The sequence below is a fragment of the Natator depressus genome, chromosome 4, assembly GCF_965152275.1.
Source record: "Natator depressus isolate rNatDep1 chromosome 4, rNatDep2.hap1, whole genome shotgun sequence".
In the NCBI taxonomy this organism is placed as follows: Eukaryota; Metazoa; Chordata; order Testudines; family Cheloniidae; genus Natator; species Natator depressus.
In genome coordinates, this window is record NC_134237.1 from 114934011 (window position 1) to 114957691 (window position 23681).

Sequence of the window (23681 nt, forward strand, 5' to 3'; positions counted from 1 at the left end):
GATCCCATTCTTGTTGCAGTGATTACCTAGGCATATGAGGGTCTCTCTCTGCTGCAGTTGGGAGTAAGCCTCTCAGCCTGGATATACAGATGCTTGCTGGCTCTAGCTAGCCCACTAAAAATAGCAGTATGGACATTATGGCAAATGTGGTGGTATGGACTAGCCACCCAAGCTTGGACCAAAGGGATTAGGTGGGCTTGTACTCAGGTGGGTAGCCTGAGGCACCACCTGTGCCAGAATATACACATTGCTATTTTTACTGCGCTAGCTAGAGCAGAGCTACTGTGTGTCTGTCCACCTGGGCTGGGAAGCACGCTCCCAGCTCACGTGTAGATATACCCTAAAACATAGGCATTTGCAACAGTGAGGTTTGCAATGCCTAAGTCCCTTGGTGGATCCTGGCAACAAAGATGCCATAGCTGGCTCTTCATCACCCTCTTCCTAGCCTCTGGTGTAGGGTGCATGTTGAGTACTGAAGAGGGGATGATTGAAGTGTGTCTGCTGCAGTAATTTTTAGCTGGCACAAAGCACTTTGAGGGTGGGAGGGTGTTGCAGTAGGATTAGAAAATCTGTCCAAGTTAATCTTTTTTATATATTGCATAAAGCACTATAATAGATAAAGGATGTACTATACAAATCTGGAAACTTCAAGACAAGGTTTTACTCACACAATGGGTTGGGTTATTTTGTATCTTTTAAAGCATTATTATTTTCCACCTCTGTATAATTTTGATTCTTGGGAAAAAATAGGTGATGTAGGATTTTATTCTTTGGGGACTTCTTCAATGGTTTCATGACTATCCATCATAGTATTAGTAAGTCTAGACAGTTTAACACAAGTTGTATACTGTTTTCTTGTGATCTTAATATATCATATTACACTCTCCATGGAATAGTCTTTTAATACTGTGGCTAAATTGTTATCCACATCAGTAAAAAAGAGGCCTACTTGCACTGTTTGATCTAGGTGAAAGACTGGCCATGGATTGAATTTTGACATTTGGAAATAGTGGGTAAAATTACCCAGCTGTGCACCAAAAGTGGATGTGTTTTTTTGTAGTAAATTACAGGTATTTTACACATAGTTTCTCAAAGAAACGCCTTACTGTATGCATTAATTCTGTGACAAATCCATCACAGGCTTTTTTGCATAGCAGGGAAGAGACTAGGGCTTACTGCAGATTTATAAAGAAAAGCTGGTCTATGTGCCAGAACGTCTGTTTCCATTTGGAACAAACCCTTTTTATAGTCATTCTACTCCAGAATGCAACAGTGTCTTTACTTCTTGAGATCAAAGCTTCTCAAGGTACAAGACGTCTAAAAGAGCAATGTGGGTCACTTATTTTCTCTACAACAAGCTATGTCAAAACCCCAGTCTGGCACAACCCACTTAAGGCAACAACTCTAGATTGACTTTTGGATGAAATTTAAAGATGGTTTTCATTTATAAAGCTCGGAATGGTTTGGGTTTGAGAGACTGCATCTGTTCCCCAGTGGTACTAGTTACTTTTTCCCAGATAGCCTTCTCACAAAATCTACTGCTTCCTGATAGCTACAAATACTCCCATTGCGCTGGCAGCAAAGGTGTGTTATTTCCTGATCCAAATTCCTGCTCAATTTCTGATAAACACCTAAAGGTTCAATCTGCACAACACTCAAGCAGCAATCTATTTCACTTACCCTAAGACATGCCCAGTCTTTTCAAATCTTTTGGGCCCTTGTCCTTTCTGCTCCAAGCATTGGCATCATAGTCATGATAACCATGAGCAATCTTGTATCTTGTTCTCTAACCAAAACTCTAACTGATGTCAATGGGAGCTACAGGTTCTCAGCCATTGGGTTCTGACCCCACTCCCTGTTAAGTCACTGGGAGTTTTACTATCTGTTTCAATGGGAGCAGGTTCAGCGCTTGAGTGCCATGAGCAAGGAGGAGGTAATTTGCAGGGAAACCACCAAAACAAACAAACAAACAAAACCCCGAGAATGAATCCTGAAACAGGCCTATTAATTTATAAACATAAAACCTAGAACTCAGTTTGTGGGAATTAGAGTGCGAATTAAGTAGCCTCTCAGATTTAAAGTATATAATTTTCATTTATATGGCAAATAGATAAGCAGGGTAGAAATCTCTTTTTAAAGATGAACTGATTTAGAAATATTTGACTAATGTGCAAACAGGTTTTAGACATGTTTTATTCCTCGTTCGTCCTAATTTAGTATGAAACATATTTTTTGTGGATTGTAAGAAAAATCCTTGAAAAACTGTGAGCTAGATTCAGTCTAGAAACAACTGAAAAACTGTATATTAAAACGTCCTTTTAATTTTCAGCTAATCTCTTTACAATTGTATATTGAATTGTTTGTAATTTCTTTTAAAGAAGCTTGAAAGTCTATTGAGACTCTCTTAATTTTGTCCTTTTTCTTCATACGAACATGGAAAATACTGTGTTTTGAATGAGCTGAAATTAACCTGTCTTTGGCTGATACATTATTTAATGGTGGAACATTGCACTAAAGAATAAAAGTGCTATTTAAAAATGTTAAGTATAACAGGACAGATTTTCAAAAGTGCTTAGAACTTATAGGAGGGACTTGATTTTTTTAATAGAGCTCAGCTCTGATTCAAGCACCTAGATGAAGTGGCCCAATTTTCAAAAGTATTAACCTCATTGTAAACACTTTTGAAAACTTGGCCACTTAATTTGGGTGCCAGAATGAGAGCTGAGTTTGTTTTTTTTTTGGTGGGGGGGGGAAGGAGTCAAGCATTGTTGTTATTACACACCTCTTTATATCAAAAACACCTTTGTTCTGGACCTCATTCTGTAGTTCTTACACAAGCAAAACACCCTGTTATCATCTGGGAGTTTTCCTTGAGGAAAGTCTACAAGAGTGGACCTTCTTTGTGGATAATATTTGGAGCATTAATATTTCTTAATATATCTTATTTAACTAGCCAAATGAAATGTAATTCAGCAGCGGAATTAAAGGGGATTCTGAAATTGCTACTAGACTGATCCATGACTTACTGTAACTGTAAACATAACAGTACCATGTTTTCTTCCTTTAGGGTCTTGTAGGACCACCACTGAGCACCCAAACAGCAAAAGCCAGTCTGAACATTTATAGGTGAATTACAAAGCTTGGTTAAACTGTTTAAGGTTCTAAATTAATAGACTGTGGGCAAAACCTACATGCTTATTTCAATTTTGATTCAATTTATGAATCACCTAAGCCTTTAAATGTAGCTAGACATTGAAACACCATGAAATAAAATTTGATATTCCACCAAGTGGCAGCAACAAGATGAACTCCTTGAATTTACAGCTACTTCTGACAGAATAAAAATAAAGACAAGCATAAAGTTCTTAATCCATTACCTTGAGCAGTCCTAAAACAAAGCATGATGAAAGCATGAAGAAATGGGCTGTGCCCTGAAGGTGTGCAGACTGGGGTCTGGTCTACACAAGACATTTTCATATATAGAGGTATGATTTTGTGCCACTATTGTTATACTGGTACAATCCCTAGTGTGGACACTGTTATATTGGTACATTAAATAATGTATTCCCCTTGCCAGATAGGAATAAGCTATTCCAGTATGTGTGTTACCCACTGGTGAGTGGGTGTTACAAGTCCACTTCTGTGCCAGTCCATAGTCAGTGTGTTGTTACAATTCCCGGTACAAAAGCTTGGCTTTTTAGCTCTAGCCTTCTCATGCTTTTGACTCTGGAAGTTCCTGGTTCAATTCCCAGTGTGTGGGGCAAAAAAGCAATATCAATACAACTGAATCCACACTAGCACTGTTGTGGCACTTTAACTATACAGGTATAGATACAGAAGTACAACTTTTGTGCAGTACACAAACCCTTGGGCTCCACTGGACTAAATGGGGTTGGAAATTCCATAGCTGAGGACTCTGAGAATATTCTGCCCTCAGCCCCAGACATGACTCTAAAGACTGTTAGCCAGCATCTCATTTGATCTCTACTGTTGCAGCAGTGCACAGAGAGAGATCTGGTTTGTAAGGTAGTTAGGTCCTAAATCATGTAAGTCTCTAGAGAAGAAAAAAGTCAATATTTTAGTTTCTACGTCACTTCTCAGTGCAAATTAATAGTTATCTTTGGAGCACCGATATTACGTTCTCCCTTTCTCCAATCCTACTAAGCAACTAGACCACTGCATTCTTCACTAGCTGGAGCTTCCAAGACTTTCAAGAGCATAAGGTGTTCAGAAGGCAGCACAGTAATCCAGTCAGTGGAGCAAAAATACAGAACAACTGTGGTCAACATGTGGGAGAAAAGGATGAACATGTCATCCCAAGATCAGTTAAAAAAAAGACTTCACAAACTACTGTTGTTACCTGGAAAATACAGGGGCAAATGAGGGTTCAAAATTCCCTGTATTTTGCCATTGCCAAAAAAGATAACATAACAATGGCAAAGAGTAACAGTATATAAGACTTATTCTACTGCACAAATATGAGTTGACAGAACCATGGACAAAAGCACTTGCTCCAATTTACAATTAATGTGGCATCTTTCACACCACATGTTGCTATGCCAGTGACACAACTATTCTGTCCTACATAGGATTTTATACTGTGCTAATCACCAGAGTATCTGAGTGCTTACTTCTCACTTTGATTTCAGTGGGAACCACATCATAGGAGACTTACAATCTAGTGAAACTGAATTGTGCACATTTGAAAACTCAGATAGTTCTTCTATTAGTCTGTTTCAAGCGAAAGCTTTGTGCCATATCATGCTAAGTATTCCACAGCATTCAAACATTTTTGAACACTTCTTTCAAATGACTTTGATATGGAAACAAAGACTACTATGCCATATTACAACTATTCCGATGGTACTGCATGTAGTTTGAAGTGAACATATTTCTGTAGGGACCATTGTCTTTTTGCAGGAATAGGAAACTTCAAATATCTTCCTTGTACTGAAAGCTTCTGAATCATAATATAGATACTCAGTGGAATTTAGGAATTGCCATAGGGGATCAAACCTGTGGTCCATCTAGAGTCCAGTCCCATTTCTGACAGTGGCCAGTACCAGGAGCTTCAGAGGAAAGTGCAAGAAATTCTGCAGAAAGCAGTTATGGAATAACCTGCTCACAAGAATAGAAATGTCAAAAAAAATGGAAATAGTGAAAATGTAATAAATGCGTAAAGAGAGATTCTCTCTCTACTCTTATAAAGATATCTGTAATTGGGTTCCATAGCATTTAAAGAACCAACTGGCATCCTTTTATTAAATATTTAGAGTAAATTCTCTATTTATAAAAATGCTGGACGACTTCTTTTGCATCCACTGAATATTCATTGGGAAGTTCATTGGTGAGTGCCTATTCAAAACTAAAAGATCAAAAGGGAACTGTGTCAATTTTGTTCTTTTCTGGGGTGACTGCTATTTTTTGATGTAATAAATTGCCAATTTTGGAGGGGTAAAGAACAGAAATGGAAACGAGTATGCCTTTCAGGCGACTTTTGACTGTGCCATTATGAATAGTCTCCAAACAAACAGCTTGTTGCAGGCCATTCAAATAGTAGATAGACATCCAATTGTTAACCATGCAAATAGCCATATCCAATGGTCAGACAGCTGTTAGCTAGCTTTTAGAATGTTGGTAACCACATTTTTGTAGGACTTACCCCTGTCTACAGGCTGCTGGGTCTCATCTTTTTCTGAAGTCTTAATAAAATTAAGAAGTTTTATGCAGTTGCAAATGTCTTTTAAAAAACCCCTAACAGTATTTGTTATATACTGTACTAAAAGAAAGAAAGATGTTTACATGTTATCTTTATAGCCACAGTTTACTCCACATAAATTTTATATATATACAATTATCTTTGTGTGACTATTGTACAGCCTTGTACTTGGAATGGTCTATGTGTTTTGTGTATATAAAACACTCACAGTTTATATGCATATATATACACTCACACTATGTAGTGACATAATCACAGGACTATACCCTGAAAATGGAGCACATAGTAGTTTCCAAAACTTAGCCACCTAAGGGCCCCATCAAACTCCCACTGGTGTCTATGAGAGTCTCTAATGAACACTCCTTTAGAGCATTAGACAATTGAACCCTCACTTGGTTCAACCTAAAGTTTTGCACAGTCTTCTCACCACTATGGGGATAGTTTTCATGTCACAAAAATGTTTGTATATATCAGTGAGATTTTTTCCTAGAGATAGAGAGACAGCTGATTTTTTCAGTGTAAACAAAAATAGATTAATGGGGAAAAAAATCTCAGGATTAATCTAATAATCAGAGCAATAGCTGGATCTGAATTTGGCATGCAGATAAAGCAAATGATCCTGTAGGCTGTACCATATGCAATTAATCAGAGGATCACATGGGATAATGGGGCTTGATTGGGACTGTGTGACTCTTCTGTGCATGAAAGGATCATGCATTGATAATATTAACTTAAATGGAGTGCACTATAAAAATTATTTTTATAATATTTACAGGCCAAAGTACATTCCGACCTAAGTGTATCCACTGTAAATAATTTCAACACATAAGGAGAGGAAGGGTGGCTTAGGGGTTGGAATACTTCCCTGGGATTTGAGAGATGGAGTACTTGTCTACACTACACAGTTTGTCGGCAAAAGGCAACAGTGGAGAAGTACACACTACAAATCTATTGCCAGGCTTCAGAGTAGCAGCCGTGTTAGTCTGTATTCGCAAAAAGAAAAGGAGGACTTGTGGCACCTTAGAGACTAACAAATTTATTTGAGCATAAGCTTTCGTGAGCTACAGCATCCGATGAAGTGAGCTGTAGCTCACGAAAGCTTATGCTCCAATAAATTGGTTAGTCTCTAAGGTGCCACAAGTACTCCTTTTCTTTTTACAAATCTACTGTTGGTGGCAAAACTTGCTGTTTTCCCAAGAAAATAAAACCACCGTGACAAGAGGCATAAAGCTCTTTGCGGCAAAGTTAAAACGACCAAGTGTCAGTGCAGACGCTGCCATTCATTATGTCGACTTAACTGGTCTCCTCCAGTATTCCACGATGCCCACCGCCCACCGTGACCGCTCTACTCACTGTTTTGAACTCAGCTGCCCTGCAGGCATGTGTCCCTCCCCTTTCAAAGCTCCAGGAAGTTCTGACAGCTGAGCCTGCTGCTCTGCTGCAGGCAACAAAGAGCAAATCATTAATGTGGAATGTTGCTCTGTCCCCCACAAGGAACACAGAGGCAGGCAGGCAGGGGCAGGTGTGTGTGTGAGAGAGAGAGAGAGAGTGTGAGAGAGACTGCTGTACAGAGCCAGGGAGAGGCAAGGGCTGATGTCAGGGGTGTCCCCCTCCCTCAGGATTGGTTGCTTCCAGCAGCTGTCTGAATTTAGAGACAACATGCCGACACACTCACTCTCCCCCAACACACACTCCCCTGACCATAGGCGCCGAGAAAAAAATTAGCGGGTGCTTGGCACCCACCGGCAGCCAGCTGCCCTCACCCCCAGTGCCTCCCGCCTGCCGGCAGCCCTGCTGATCAACTTCTCCCCCTCCCTCCCTCCCAGAGCTTCCCTCCTGCCACAATCAGCTGTTTCCTGGTATGCAGGAGGCTCTGGGAGGAAGGGGGAGGAGTGGGGATGGGGCGCACTCAGGGGTGGGGGTAGAACTGGGTGGGAAGAGGCAGGGAGAGGGTGGGGACCTGGGGCAGAGTGGATGCGGGACAGGGCTGGAGGCTTGGGGGAAGGAGGCGGGACCTGGGGCAGAGCAAGTGGTTGAGCACCGCCCCCCCCCCAGGCCCGGAAGAAGTCAGTGCTATGCCCCCAACATATACTCTGTCTGTTTCTTCTCCTGCTCCCACACACTCCCCCTCACACATTCTGCTCCCCCTCCTCCACTTCAGTTGAAAAGCATCTGGCAATCTAGTAGGATGCCCATGGAACAAAGGGATTGAGAAACCTGCGTGCATCATGTGACTCTGTATCTGCCCCATGAGGCATTGCAAACCCTTTCCAAAGCACTCTGTGGCCAGTTGCACAGTGGGATAACTACCCACAGTGCACTGCTCTCTGTGTCAATGCAAAAGCTGCTAGTGTGGATGTACTCTGCTGACACAAGGAGCATAGTGTGGACATGCACCAGTGCTTTAATTAAAGCGGCATGACTTTTGTCGACAAAACTCTGGAGTGTAGACAAGGCCTCGGGTTCATTTTCCTGTGCTGCCACCGACTTGCAATCTGACTTAGGGAAAGAGATTTTGTCTCTCTGCCCTCCCAGGAGTGCTAGGGAGGATAATAAATACATTGAAGATTGAGAGAGCCATAGCGGGTGAGGCAATATCTGTTATTAGACCAATTTCTATTGGTGAGAGAGACAAGCTTTCACAGAGCTATTCTGCAGCTCTGTATAAGCTTGAAAGCTCGTCTCTCAACACCAGAAGTTGGTCCAATAAAAGACATTGCCTCACCCACCTTGTCTCTCTAAAATCCTAGGACCGACATGGCTACAACACTGCGTACAACAATTAAAGACTCAAAGGCATTCAGGTATTATAGTAATGGGCGCCACGTCAATATCTTAGACAGATGTAAGGAAAGAGAGACACAGTCAGGTCTAGAACCAGATACTGCCCAGTAAAAGCCACCAATGACCATAACATATGGGAAGATAATTGTTTATAGCTTCCTCCTTTCATAAGTTGATCATTGAGCTAGTTTTGCTTCTTGCTCCAAGCTAGGTATTTTTGCATATAAGAACTTCTTGGCTTCACAGGAACAATAACTCTTTGCAGCCATATGACTCAGTCAAGGAAATATAAAGGGCCAGATGTGACGCTGGTATATGGTGAGAGGCATGGCAAACAATGTTCTTTTCCTCCTCATTTGCCCCACCCAAGGGCCAAGCACAATCACAGTCCCTGTACTCAGGGCAGAGCTGTGCTACTGCTTTTGTGTGCTCTCCAACATGAGTATTGCCTCAACGGAGATAGGGAGGAGAAGTGGGGCCATAACAAGTGATGAGCTGCCAAAATCTTAACAACCGGTTCCCTCCTCACCCCATGAGGAGGTCGAGGCCCACCCCCGCCCCCCGGGACTCCTGCCCCATCCAATGCCCCACGTTCCTTGTTACCCCCCCCGGGACCCCTGCCCCATCCATCCCCCTCCCCTGTCCCCTGACTGCCCCTAGAACCGGGCAGGAGGGTCTCGTGGGCCACTGTAGTGGGTGCCCACCCTGCCCCTAGGAGCCAGAGGGACCTGCCGGGGGGTGAGGTGGGGAGTTCTGGTGGTGCTTACCTGGGGTGGCTCCCAGGAAGCATCCAGCAGGTCCCTCTGGCTCCTAGGGGCGGGGTAGCATAGCTGGGGGGGAGCAGCCTCTCCCCGCACTGATCACATCAAAAGTGGCGCCTTAGGCACTGACTCCAGGGCTGGAGCACCCACGGGGAAAATTTGGTGGGTGCAGAGCACCCACCGGCAGCTCCCCACCCCACGCCCGGCCCCAGCTCACCTCTGCGTGGCCTGCGCCTCCTCCCCTGAACGCACCGCCCCGCTCTGCTTCTCTGCCCCCTCCCGGCTTCCCACGAATCAGCTGTTCACGCAGGAAGCCGGAGAGGGCTGATAAGCAGGCGGCGGCTTCGCGCTCAGGTCCAGGGAGGCGGAGGCAAGCTGGGGTGGGAAGGGGTTCCCCTGCGCCCCCCCGGGTTACCTGCTGCTGCACGGAGGGCCCTCCTCGTGCCCCCTCCGCCCCAGCTCTCCTCCGCTCTGCCTCCCTGGGCCTGAGTGTGAAGCCGCTGCTTGCTTCTCAGCCCCCCCGGCTTCCCACGTGAACAACTGATTTGCGGGAAACCGGGGGGCGGAGAAGCAGAGCGGGGCGGCGCATTCAGGGGAGGAGGCGCAGGCAGAGCAGAGGTGAGCTGGGGGTGGGCGCGGGGCGGGGAGCTGCCGGTGGGTGCTCCAGCCCTGGAGCACCCATGGAGTCGGTGCCTAAGGAGCCACTTTTGGCTGGTTGTTAAATTTAGAAGCCCTTTTAGAAGGGCTTGTTCCAGCGAACCGGTACGAACTGGCTCCAGCTCACCACTGGCCATAACCCTGACACCACCACACGAGTGAACAGGCTGTGCCTTGTTCCACCCCCATGGCAGGACGACAGAACATTCAGGCAGTGCTCAACCACTTGCTCCGCCCCAGGTCCTGCCTCCTTCCCCCAAGCCTCCGGCCCTGTCCCGCATCCGCTCTGCCCCAGGTCCCCACCCTCTCCCTGCCTCTTCCCACCCAGTTCTATCTCCACCCCTGAATGTTCAGGAAACCAGAACATTTCTTTACCCCCCTCCCCGCAATGTAACAATGGGTCAGATTTTCTTGCTAATATTATGCTCTGTCCTGTAAGGATTTGAACTAGACCCATTGTTTCAAAAAATACCAAGATTCCAGCCAATTGCTGCAAGGAGCTGAGCACCTGTCAGCTGTGGGCCTATATTTTCCAATAATGCAGGGTGTTCCAACAAGCTGCTTCCCAGCTTCAGACACATTCCACATACTCGATTATCCCAGATTCCTAGTATTTTCCAGTATTTCTGAGTTTCTTAACTATAGTTTCTTTTATCAATTATGTCAAAACCTGCTTTAATACTCTGTACCTGATTTTCTTGTTGCCTGATATTAGTGTACTGTAAATGCTACAGTGAAGCCATTTAACAGGAACTTTAACTTCATTGTTTATTATGAATTTTTTCTTTAATGTATCCAGCAACATAGGTATGTATGACGATTAAAAAAGTGGGACACGGTAGATGAGGTAATATTTTTTATTCGACCAGCTTCTGTCAGTGAGAGAGAAGCTTTTGCGTCAGACAGAGCTCTTCTTCCAGTTAAAAAAAGTGACAGGGCCCTGTCCCTGGCAATCTAAATTAGGTCAAACACAGCAACAACAACAAAAGGGATGAGAGTGTTTAGAAGAGGGGTGGGGTGACAAAGATTATTGCAACAGTGAAAGGTCAGATATACTTATTGCTACAGATGTAGTGTGTCAGTTCTCCCTTTTACAGCTGGCTGAAATTGGAGGAGAGTGGGATGAAAGCTGGGGAGAGTTCAGCACTGGATGGTTAACTGGCAGTTGTGGGTTTTGAGGTGAGATTTGAAGGAGGAGAGTGAGGTTGCATGGTCTAGAGATGGGGGTGGAGGGAATCTTCCAAGCATGGAGATGGCATAAGAAAAGATGGTACCTCTTGAGGGGCAAAGAGGCCCAGGGAGCATCAGGAGAGGTGGATCAACAGATCATAGGGCAGCTGGAAGAGAGATGGTGCAACTTGGGAGAGCTGTGCAGAGCCTTGGAGGTGAGGATGAGAAGCTATTTGTTGAGCTCTCTTGATGTGCCAGGAGATGTTCGTTACATAGAAGACACGGTCCTCACCCCAAAGGTGTATAAAGTCACCAAGACTGGCAGTTTTATTTTCCAGTCTTTTCAATTTATCCTCCACAGCTTTTACAACTGAAGATGTCCAACACCAGGAACATTGCCAATCTCTCGAGTCAGAGGTGGTTTACGCTGAATGTCTCTCAGCGTGAAAAGGAACAGTAAGCAGAAACATGCAAACAGTCTATACCTCCTCCACACTGATCAGATCTGATATGTGTTTTTGCCTTCAATCTATTTTGCCTAATAGAACAGAGGCAAGTATGCTTAAACTAATGTACATGACTAGAGTCAACCCATTTACTATGTCTGACTTACAGTTCCATCTTGCCCTATAAGTGGGGACAGGGATTCTGCTGTATTGACTTGCACTGTGACATTGGGCAGAAGACTGTATAACCAATAATCATGGATATTTGTCCTTTTCAGTTTTGGTGACTCTTGGAAATTTTATGTCAGACTCATATCTGGAAGGAGGAAGCCCTTATATTACAAAAGCCCTTTTTTGAAAGTTTGTATAGTTTAATCTACTGAGTGCTGTACTGCTTTGGTCTAGTTCTGTGGTTATGCTTGGTGTGAGGGGTATTTAGTGGCCTGTGATATACAAGAGGTCAGGAACTAGATGATCTTAGAATTATAGGACTGGAAGGGACCTCGAGAGCTCATCTAGTCCAGTCTGCTGCATTCATGGCAGGTCTAAGTATTATCTAGACTAGGGCAGTCAATAGGCAGACTGCATGTCAAAGCTGGACCACCAGATGCTTTTGAATGGACCCCATAATCTTTTTATTTACTTATCATTGTTATTTTTTTTATTTTCTTCTCTGGAGTCTGGATCTTCACTATACCTTGGCCAACAAATTTGAACCTTGACAAAAAATAATTGATCACCATGAGAGGTGTTTGTCTAACCTGCTCTTAAAAATCTCCAGTAATGGAGATTCCACAACCTCCTCAGGCAATTTATTCCAATGCCTAACTACCCATTTAGTTAGTTTTTCCTAATGTCCAACCTAAACTGCCTTTGCTGCATTTTAAGCCCATTGCTTCTTGTCCTATCTTCAGAGGTTAAGGAGAACAATTTTTCTCCCCACTCCTCGTAACAACCTTTTATGTACTTGGAAACTGTTATGTCCCCTCTCAGTCTTCTCTTTTCCAGACTAAACAAATCCAGTTTTTTCAATCTTCCCTTATAAGCCATGTTTTCTAGACCTTTAATCATTTTTGTTGCTCTTCTCTGGACTTTTTCCAATCTGTCCACATTTTTCCTCAAATGTGGCACCCAGAACTGGACACAATGCTCCAGCTGAGGCCTAATCAGCACAGAGTAGAGTGGAAGAATTACTTCTTGTGTCTTTAGAGTAACAGCCGTGTTAGTCTGTATTCGCAAAAAGAAAAGGAGTACTTGTGGCACCTTAGAGACTAACCAATTTATTTGAGCATAAGCTTTCATGAGCTACAGCTCACTTCATCAGATGCATACTGTGGAAAGTGTAGAAGATCTTTTTATACACACAAAGCATGAAAAAACACCTCCCTCCACCCCACTCTCCTGCTGGTAATAGCTTATCTAAAGTGATCACTCTCCTTACAATGTGTATGATAATCAAGTTGGGCCATTTCCAGCACAAATCCAGGCTTTAACAAGAACGTCTGAGGGGGGGAAGCGTGGGTAGGAAAAAAACAAGAGGAAATAGGTTACCTTGCATAATGACTTAGCCACTCCCAGTCTCTATTCAAGCCTAAGTTAATTGTATCCAATTTGCAAATGAATTCCAATTCAGCAGTCTCTCGCTGGAGTCTGGATTTGAAGTTTTTTTGTTGTAATATCACAACTTTCATGTCTGTAATTGCGTGACCAGAGAGATTGAAGTGTTCTACGACTGGTTTATGAATGTTATAATTCTTGACATCTGATTTGTGTCCATTTATTCTTTTACGTAGAGACTGTCCAGTTTGACCAATGTACATGGCAGAGGGGCATTGCTGGCACATGACGGCATATATCACATTGGTGGATGTGCGGGTGAACGAGCCTCTGATAGTGTGGCTGATGTTATTAGGCCCTGTGATGGTGTCCCCTGAATAGATATGTGGGCACAGTTGGCAACGGGCTTTGTTGCAAGGATAGGTTCCTGGGTTAGTGGTTCTGTTGTGTGGTATGTGGTTGCTGGTGAGTATTTGCTTCAGGTTGGGGGGCTGTCTGTAGGCAAGGACTGGCCTGTCTCCCAAGATTTGTGAGAGTGTTGGGTCATCCTTCAGGATAGGTTGTAGATCCTTAATAATGCGTTGGAGGGGTTTTAGTTGGGGGCTGAAGGTGACGGCTAGTGGCGTTCTGTTATTTTCTTTGTTAGGCCTGTCCTGTAGTAGCTGACTTCTGGGAACTCTTCTGGCTCTATCAATCTGTTTCTTCACTTCCGCAGGTGGGTATTGTAGTTGTAAGAATGCTTGATAGAGATCTTCTAGCTGTTTGTCTCTGTCTGAGGGGTTGGAGAAAATGCGGTTGTATTGCAGAGTTTGGCTGTAGACGATGGATCGTGTGGTGTGGTCAGGGTGAAAGCTGGAGGCATGTAGGTAGGAATAGCGGTCAGTAGGTTTCCGGTATAGGGTGGTGTTGATGTGACCATCGTTTATTAGCACTGTAGTGTCCAGGAAGTGGATCTCTTGTGTGGACTGGACCAGGCTGAGGTTGATGGTGGGATGGAATTTGTTGAAATCATGGTGGAATTCCTCAAGGGCTTCTTTTCCATGGGTCCAGATGATGAAGATGTCATCAATATAGCGCAAGTAGAGTAGGGGCATTAGGGGACGAGAGCTGAGGAAGCGTTGTTCTAAGTCAGCCATAAAAATGTTGGCATACTGTGGGGCCATGCGGGTACCCATAGCAGTGCCGCTGATTTGAAGGTTTACATTGTCCCCAAATCTAAAATAGTTATGGATAAGGACAAAGTCACAAAGTTCGGCCACCAGGTTAGCCGCGACATTATTGGGGATAGTGTTCTTGACGGCTTGTAGTCCATCTTTGTGTGGAATGTTGGTGTAGAGGGCTTCTACATCCATAGTGGCCAGGATGGTGTTATCAGGAAGATCACCGATGGATTGTAGTTTCCTCAGGAAGTCAGTGGTGTCTCGAAGGTAGCTGGGAGTGCTGGTAGCGTAGGGCCTGAGGAGGGAGTCTACATAGCCAGACAATCCTGCTGTCAGGGTGCCAATGCCTGAGATGATAGGGTGCCCAGGATTTCCAAGTTTATGGATCTTGGGTACTAGACAGAATATCCCAGGTCGGGGTTCCAGGGGTGTGTCTGTGCGGATTTGATCTTGTGCTTTTTCAGGGAGTTTCTTGAGCAAATCAGATGTCAAGAATTATAACATTCATAAACCAGTCGGAGAACACTTCAATCTCTCTGGTCACGCGATTACAGACATGAAAGTTGCGATATTACAACAAAAAAACTTCAAATCCAGACTCCAGCGAGAGACTGCTGAATTGGAATTCATTTGCAAATTGGATACAATTAACTTAGGCTTGAATAGAGACTGGGAGTGGCTAAGTCATTATGCAAGGTAACCTATTTCCCCTTGTTTTTTCCTACCCTCCCTCCCCCCGACGTTCTTGTTAAAGCCTGGATTTGTGCTGGAAATGGCCCACCTTGATTATCATACACATTGTAAGGAGAGTGATCACTTTAGATAAGCTATTACCAACAGGAGAGTGGGTTTGTGTGAGAGGGGGGAGGGGGAGGGAGGAGGGGGAGGGAGAGAAAACCTGGATTTGTGCTGGAAATGGCCCAACTTGATTATCATACACATTGTAAGGAGAGTGATCACTTTAGATAACTTATTACCAGCAGGAGAGTGGGGTGGGGGGAGGTATTTTTTCATGCTTTGTGTGTATAAAAAGATCTTCTACACTTTCCACAGTATGCATCTGATGAAGTGAGCTGTAGCTCACGAAAGCTTATGCTCAAATAAATTGGTTAGTCTCTAAGGTGCCACAAGTACTCCTTTTCTTCTTGTGTCTTGCTTACAATGCTCCTGCTAATATATCCCAGAATAATGTTTGCTTCCCCCCCCCCCCCGCAACAGTGTTACACTGTTGACTCATATTTAGCTTATGATCCACTATGACCCCCAGACCTCTTTCTGCAGTACTCCTTCCTAGGCAGTCATTTCCCGTTCTGTATGTGTGCAACTGATTGTTCCTTCCTAAGTGGAGTACTTTGCATTTGTTCTTATTGAATTTCATCCTATTTGTTTCAGACCATTTCTCCAGTTTGTCCATGTCATTTTGAATTTTAACCCTGTCCCCAAAAGCACTTGTAACTCCTCCCAGCTTGGAATCATCTGCAGACTTTATAAGTGTACTCTCTACGCCAGTATCTAAATTATTGATAAAGATATTGAAGAGAACCAGACCCAGAACTGATCCCTGCTGGACCCCACTCGTTATGTCCTTCCAGCATGACTGTGAACCACGGATAACTACTCTCTGGGAATGGTTTTCTTGTGGTCCCTTCTGGCCTTAAACTCTGTGACTACGACTAACTGCAAAAAAATGTTGTGTGGGCCTCCGGCCTTCAGCACTTGATCTCATTATTGGCTTCATGAGGAAACTCTACCCTGCTCATGAGTAGTGAGTCAGGAGTCAGTATTAGTGTACAGTAGGTCAACCCCAACAATAGGCATAAGTGGCATATTTAATATTTATAGCTGAAGTGTGCACATACACTAAAAATAGAATATTGTATGAATTCCTTTTTTAGGCAGATCTCAGCTACTGTGAAACAGACAGTTATTTGATACAGTTCTGTGTGATTTCAGACTCGGTGGTACCATAAAAATCTTCACTGACTGTACATCAGTGTAGCTCTGTTAGTGTCAGTGGACCTACTCTGATTTATACTAGCTGAAGATCTTGCCCACAATGTCTGTTTCTCTTGATTTGCTAAAATATGGCATATCATTTATGTCTGATTCCTTATAAAAATTCCCTGGTTCTAACCTGAGCCATGTCAACTGAAATATCAGAGTTAAAGAACATTCAGTTACTAACTTAACTGCTCTGAGGCAAGAATACATAGGAGTTAATGTTACGCTGTTCCCACTGTGACAAGATATTGCAGTGCACATGTGTTACTCATATTGTCAACTCTGCTTTCTCTCAATAGGTTCTTCATACACACCAGTGCCATAACATATGATTATGTTAAATTGGTAAAGAAAAAATGCATCCCCTGGTTCTGTCTTTGCCTGTCTAAGATAGGGTGACCAGATAGCAAGTGTGGAAAAAGGGGAAAAAAAATTTCCAGGAGGGTGCGGGGGGGGGGGGGGGGGAGTTGTGTATATAAGATTTAAAAAGTTGAAAGTAGAATGTGCACATAGGGCTCCTCGAAGGAGCCCTACAGTACAAAGTAGGCCTCCTTGAAGGAGCCTAAGCCTGAGCTCCTCCACGTGGCATGGCTCGGATTCCTTCAGCCCTGTGAAAAGTCTGGGCAAAATGACGTCCTGACAGGACTTTGATTGGGATGGGGACAAAGCCCCTAATATCAGGACGATGCCCGTTTTATCGGGACATCTGGTCACCCTAGTTTAATATCAACATTAGCATTAGTTGGTGAGTTAGAACTGCCCTAGAAAATAGGATTAAGACCAGAAATGCAGACTGACCCTTAACAGCGGTGCCAACAGGCACTGCTTTGATCGACTTGTATTCAGCAGTCGAAGATTGCAGTCCACCCTCCAGCAAACTTCCTGCGGCTTCCAAATACAACATGACACAGTCAGATAGGGAGGGGAAAAGCAAGCTATTTATCTGCTTTATTTTAAATAAGCCTCTTTTTTTAAGTATAACCATTAGTTTTTATTGATGGGACTAATGCTTTGCCTTTAACCTAAATTACAATAGGAAAGGAGATGCTTAAGGGTAACTGGGTGATGAAAGGACTACATTAGTGTACATGTCCAACGGCTGCTGTTTCTTATTTGTAATGCTGAATCCACATGCAAGTCAAATTTAGTCTATAAACGGTGGCGCCTAGGGAGTATACACTCAGATTGCCTTGAGAAACTAAATACTTTTATCAAATCACCAGATGGCCCACTATTCAAAAACCACTTTCCTGAACAACATTGTTGTTAATATGCCTACCCTCAGTTAAGTTCATGGGCATTTCATAAGTAAGGCTGATAAGCTAGTGTGTTTGGCCTTATCTTTCATTTATTTAAGCATTTCATTTATTTCAATAAGTTTTCTATATAATACAATTTAGTCTTCATGAGCCTGGCATATTTTAATCCAGATATTGTATAGTTCAACTAGCATCAAATTTTGCTCCTCAGAAATGCCATGATATGCCACTCATACTCCCACATTTTAGATAAAAACAATTTTGGCTAACTTTCTGGCTTCATAAAGAAGTTTGGAATATTGCATGGACAGATGTTGGGAGAAGGTAGAAGAGCAGATGTGGGCTGCAAGGAAGAATCATGCCCCACATTTGAAATCTTGATTAGGGTAAGAGAGGAGGGTTTTGGATTCATGGATCATTAGAATGGTTTCTATGATGATAGCTTTAAGGACCTAGCTAGAGATCGATGTGGGTGGTGCTCAATCTGCCAGGAGGTAATGTCCCATTGGGATTTGCCATGATGAGAGCCTATTTGGGTTAAATAATCTTCACTTTAGTAGAAGGGGCATCAACCTCCTAGGTGCAAACCTTTCAGACCTCTTTAATTATGCTTTAAATCAGTAGGAGCAGAAGAGAGGGGAAAGTTTTGTTAACTCAAATGATCGTATAAGTACTTGCAACATACAAAATAAGGTGGAAAATAGGGTTGTTCTGAAATAAAAGATGAAGGAGAATAAGAAGAGTAGGTGAGTTTAACCTCTAGCATGGTCTGTACGGATGCAAAACAAGCAAGACAACCTAGATATATTAGATGATGGGAATTATGGCTTAGTGAGCATTACTGAGCCTTGGTGGGTTAATTCTCAAATGGAGTGTCAGCACAGCTATATGGAAAAGATCAAAAGGGAAGAAGAGGTGCACTCAGTGTCAAAAGTATTTACAGTGTTAGCAATTACAGTTTGACAGTGCAGTGGGTGGTGGTGCTAACAAACATATCTGGACTAACATTTAAAGCCCAGTTCTCAGAGCTGCTGAATGTCTGATATTCTCCCCTCCATTAAAGTCAATAATAGCTGCACAAGCTCAGCGCTTTTGAAAGTCAGCCTGCTAATATCGCTACACATCTCTAGATGTATTTCTAGTGTACCAGAGACCATTGTGTCTGGGTGCTAAAGCACTCTAAACCACATGACACCAAACCCAAGGGATTTTTAAATATCCTGTGTTGGGGCATACTACCTCTTTAAGGGATAGTCTGATACTTACAACCAAGACAAAAAAGGGGAAAAAGTCAAAGAACACCTTGCCCTGTCCTTGGGGCTGGGCTATATGAACAAGAAAAGGAAGCTGAGTAAGAGAGAACAATGCTCGCTGTTACAGGCCCCAGACCACTAGCCTGACCGGAGCACAAGATGCTTTATTTTTCTGTGTATAAGTTGGGTTGCTCTGATTCAAGGCTTTGAGGTAAAGGCCTTATGAACTGGGTTAAATGGCTTCTCCCCTAACCCCAATGGCTAAGGGAAAGGGAGAAAGCCAGTTCACCTCCTAGAATGATAGGGGAACTAAGAACTCTGCTAGCATGGCTTGGCTTGGAGGCCTTCCTAAAGGGGGCACTTGTTGTTGTTAGTTTGGCTTTGGCTTCCCTCTTCTTGGAATCCTGTATACACCCATACAGCTGCTCAGTAACAAATACAACCAAACATGCATTCAGGAGTAGGGGTATGATGTTCTTCCTGTTCACTTGAGCCTGCTTCCAGTCAATTCCCATCTGCCTGGCTTCTCCTCCAGGTGCAGCCTGTGGAGTTAATTGGCCCACCTGCCCACCTTAACAGTACCACATTGGATACCCTACCACATTGCCAGAAAGATATACAAATTGAGCAATGCATAGAGAAGAGAGACAAGGATGATAACCCAAATAGTTATCCAGACTAGCTTTTGCAAAGTATAAGACTAAATGTGTTAGACACACTATTTCTTTTCTTTCAAGCTGATTTTCTGTCCTGGTATTTAATCTTGTTTTACTACAACCCACTGTCCTTGGGGAATCTCTTTCAGGTCATCCTGAAGGGATGAAATAATGCTTAGCCTCAGGGGCTTGGTCTTCACTGAAAAAAAAAAGTTTGTTGTGGTTTTATGAAAGACACAGAGAGCTAACTTGAGATAGTCATTTTATGTAAAAGCACTCACCTGTTTCCAGTGAAGAAGTAGTAATGAAGGAAGGGTTTCTGAAAACTACCATTCTGGATTCTCTGTTAAAAGAGCAAGGACGAAGGAGCGGCGTTTAAATTAAGGATGAACATGGTTCCTCTGCTGTTGAAATTGGAGAGGGAATTCCCTTTCATCTCCCTTTCTTGAGTTGTGGGAGCTCATTTCCTCCAGAGCTACTCCTCTTGCTGTTTCTGCATTGCCTGGTGAAATCAGGCAGAGAATCTGATGTAGGAGCAGCAAGAGAAACTGTGCCTGACTCAAGAGTGTACTGATCTCCAAGACTTTCCCACCAGCAAGTGGAGCAGAAACCTTGATGTAGGTCCAGCCAGTTAGAGTTGTTGAGCAAATACTCTCAGAGCCCTGTGCTATGACATCAGTCCATCAAGTTAGCAGTGGTGAGCTAGTGGATTTCACAGAGGCCTGAACCTGGATGCAGGAACAGATAGCCAAGGATGTTGAGCCAATGACCTCATAGGGGCTTGTACTGTGACAACAGAACAGCTAGCTATGGATGTTCTGAAGCTTGATTTTTCAACACTTGAGGTTGTTAATACTGAATTAGTGCCTGTAATGGGGTTGGTACCCACCTCTCATGAATGCCCCCTTCTGGTTGGGCATGTCTGCATTCTTTAGTTCTGGTGACCCCTTTCGGTGGTTCTCAGTTGGGTTTGTCAGTGACACAGTGCTCCGGCCAAGTTACACTCTCTGCCTGTTAACCAGCACAAACCCCTTCCAGGGTATACAGTTCACCAGGGCCTATCTCAGCACCCCTTTGGTGGTAGTAGTCCACTCCTGGTATGGGGCTGTATCCCCAGGCCTTCCTCCCTGGAGACACTATCTTCCTGCAGCCCTCCCCAGGCTCAGTCCCCACTCAGTCTTTGCAACCAGCCAGGAGCTTCCTCAATGCTCCCCTAGTCCCTGCTAGCAAACCATCCTTGGCCCTGCTGCTCCTACAGTCCTTCTTCTTCTGCTCCAAGTAGCAACTAACTACTGCTGTGCTCTACAGCTCCTTTTATATGGCCCTCCTGGGCCCTGATTGGCTGCTTCCCCGCAGCCAGTCCAGCCTGCTTGGAGGACCTCTCCATTGCTCCTTTCCTGGGATGGGTGTGGCAGAATCCTGAGGCCTCCAGCAAGGGGGCTTTTGGGACTAGTCCACCCCATCACAGTGCCATTTTTTTATGTCCCCATTTCCCCAAAGAGCTGGATAAAAGCATTAAATGGCAATAACTTTTGGTAATCACCTGCCCAGGCCTGACTTGAACCAAGGATATCTATATAAACTGTCTGTCCTTTCTCTCTCCCTCCTTCAGCTATTTCTAAAGCATCTTGGTATATAAGTATCTACAGTTAAAATTCTTTGTTTCTTGTTACCAGTCCTCAGTGCCATTCCATCCCCTTAGTATTATTCTTCATTTAGGAAAGGACATTGTCTGTACAGAAGGACTATGGTAGAAGGAGCGTTTGAAATATCTGATAGTGAGAAATATTTGGAATTTTCCTTGTTGGCTAGAGATGTGTGGTGTCTAAGCCAAGTGTCCATTCAAGATTATGTAGTAAAACTCTCTCTGGCATAAAAGAAACAAAGACTTTCATTTTGGTTTTCTATAGGCTCTCAGGCCGCTTTCCTGAACTGATTGTCTTTCTGGTTTGTTACACAATTACTTTTAGTGAATCACCTTTTTAATAAGAGCAGAAGGGAAACAGCCAAACAAACATTTCTCCAGAAAGGCCCACTGGAATTTTAAATGGTTCTTATTTTGTGTTCTTTGCATAATTTGTTACACTAAATATGAACCAGATTTCACGGCAACTGTAGTGCATGTGTTGTTATTCAGAAAAGCTCAAGTCTCATAGAACACAATTGCTGGCTAATTCAGAGTTTGTTAAAATTGTAATTGCTGGGCAGAATGACACTGACTAGAAATGCTGTCCAATGATGAAATGAAACAAACAACCAGGGGCAGGTGACATTCAGCTGAGAAATGACATAACATTTGCTCCTCCTCACCTTTATTCTTGGCAAACTGCGTTATGACTTAAAGTTATATGTACTGAGGGAGAGAGCAGCAAATCTTTTACCAAACTGTTTTATCAGCAGCATTATCATCACCAGGAGAACATGCAAAGAAAGAAACATGGGGCTTGTCTGCACTGGGGACTTGCCCCAGTTACATCCATTGAGGGCTGGCCACCAGTATAGCTGTACTAGTGCAAACCCTGAATGTAGACAGGCAAAGCTGTATAAATCACAGTTTGTACCAGGCAGCCGTTTCAAGCAGGGACACTGATGCAAATCTTGTTTATAGCAGTTTTGCCTATCTACATTTTGGTGTTTTATGTAACTTCAAAAACAGCCACCAGAGGCTGGTTTTGACTGCAGCTCCCTACAGTCCAATGCCTCACTTTCCAAAATGGAGGATACCTTTGGTCTCTGCAACAACACGTGCACCCTGACACATCAATCACAGCTGCTCCCACATAGATTAAGGGTATGTCTACATTACAAGTGCTACAGGCACTGCAGCTATGCCGCCTAGTGTAGATACTTACTACAGAGATAGAAGGGGGTTTTCCATCACTGTAGTCAATCCACCCCCTTGAGAGGCGGTAGCTAGGTTGACGGAAGAATTCTTCTGTTGCCCTAGCTGTATCTAGAGAGGAATTTAGGTTGATCTTACAGTGTCACACAGGGCATAACATTTGTCACAGCCCTGAGTGATGGAGCTAAGTTGACATAAATGTTAGGTATAGACCAGGCGTAAGGGTTTGATTAGCATGGCTATACTGGTGGCTAGTCCCTAATAGCTGAAACCCCCAGTGTAGGCAAGGCTGTAATTACAGGTGTTTAGAATATGGAAATAGTGCTTTATTTCTGCCATATTTTCAGAATCGTTTTTTTAAAAAAGGTTTTATTATACAGCTCTTTGGGAGCAGGAGTTAGTTTTTGTTCTGTGTTTGTACAGTGCCTAGCACAATGGGGTCCTGGTCCATGATTTAGACTTCTTGGTGCTACTGCAATACAAATAAATAAGAATAATAATTGATAATGTTGGTGGAACTGGCAGCACCACCTACAGGTAAGGTTGCCTTACATGTCCCATTATAGGACTCTGTTTGAACTTGCCTATAACTTTGCCAAATTTTAACCATTCAGGCTGAAATTCTCCATGCTGGGGGCCTGCCTCAGGCTGAATTTTTGGAACCTTTTTGTTGAGTTGATTTGTTGAGCATCTCCATGGTCTGTGGCAGGGACTTGAAATTTGGCTGGCAGTCAGGTATCACCCCGCTGTCAGGAATGAAAAAAAAAGTCTGCTTTCGCCTTGTTATAAGCTTTTGAAAAATCATACTGTGCACATGCTCAGTAGAGACTGGTAAAGTTTGGCAGCTAAATTTTCCAAAGATCCCGTTTACACTGAGTACGGTTGATCACAGGGGTTTAGAAGCTGAACAGGACTTTCCCTGAACTTGCTGCAGCTGGGGGCCATTGTGGTGCCTGGCACAGTAACTGAGAGTTGGGAGACTGACTCTCCTGTGCTCTCAAGGTCCCTCCTGCAGCATAGAAGAGGAAGCCACCTGAATGATATGAAGAGGGGTAAGAGGTGAAATTGGGAATGGGGCAGAGGGAGTAGATTGGGACAAAGACTCTAGGGTAGAAGCTGAGAGCTGGACTATTCAGGGGAGGATACGGGGAAAACTGGGAAAAGTGATGGGGACATGAACGCCAGAGGGGTCGGGGGAAGGGGAGAGATGTGCACTTACTGGGTAAAGAGATTGGGGCTGGGATTAGGCACCTGGGGTGGGGTCCTGTGGTAAAAATAGTATATGAACATGACACTAAAGACTTCATCATAATTCATATGCATAAAGGGTCTGAATTAAGATTGCTGAGGCAACCTTATTTTTGGCATTTCCTAACTTTTGAGTGCTTGACTTTACATAAGTACATAAGAATGGCC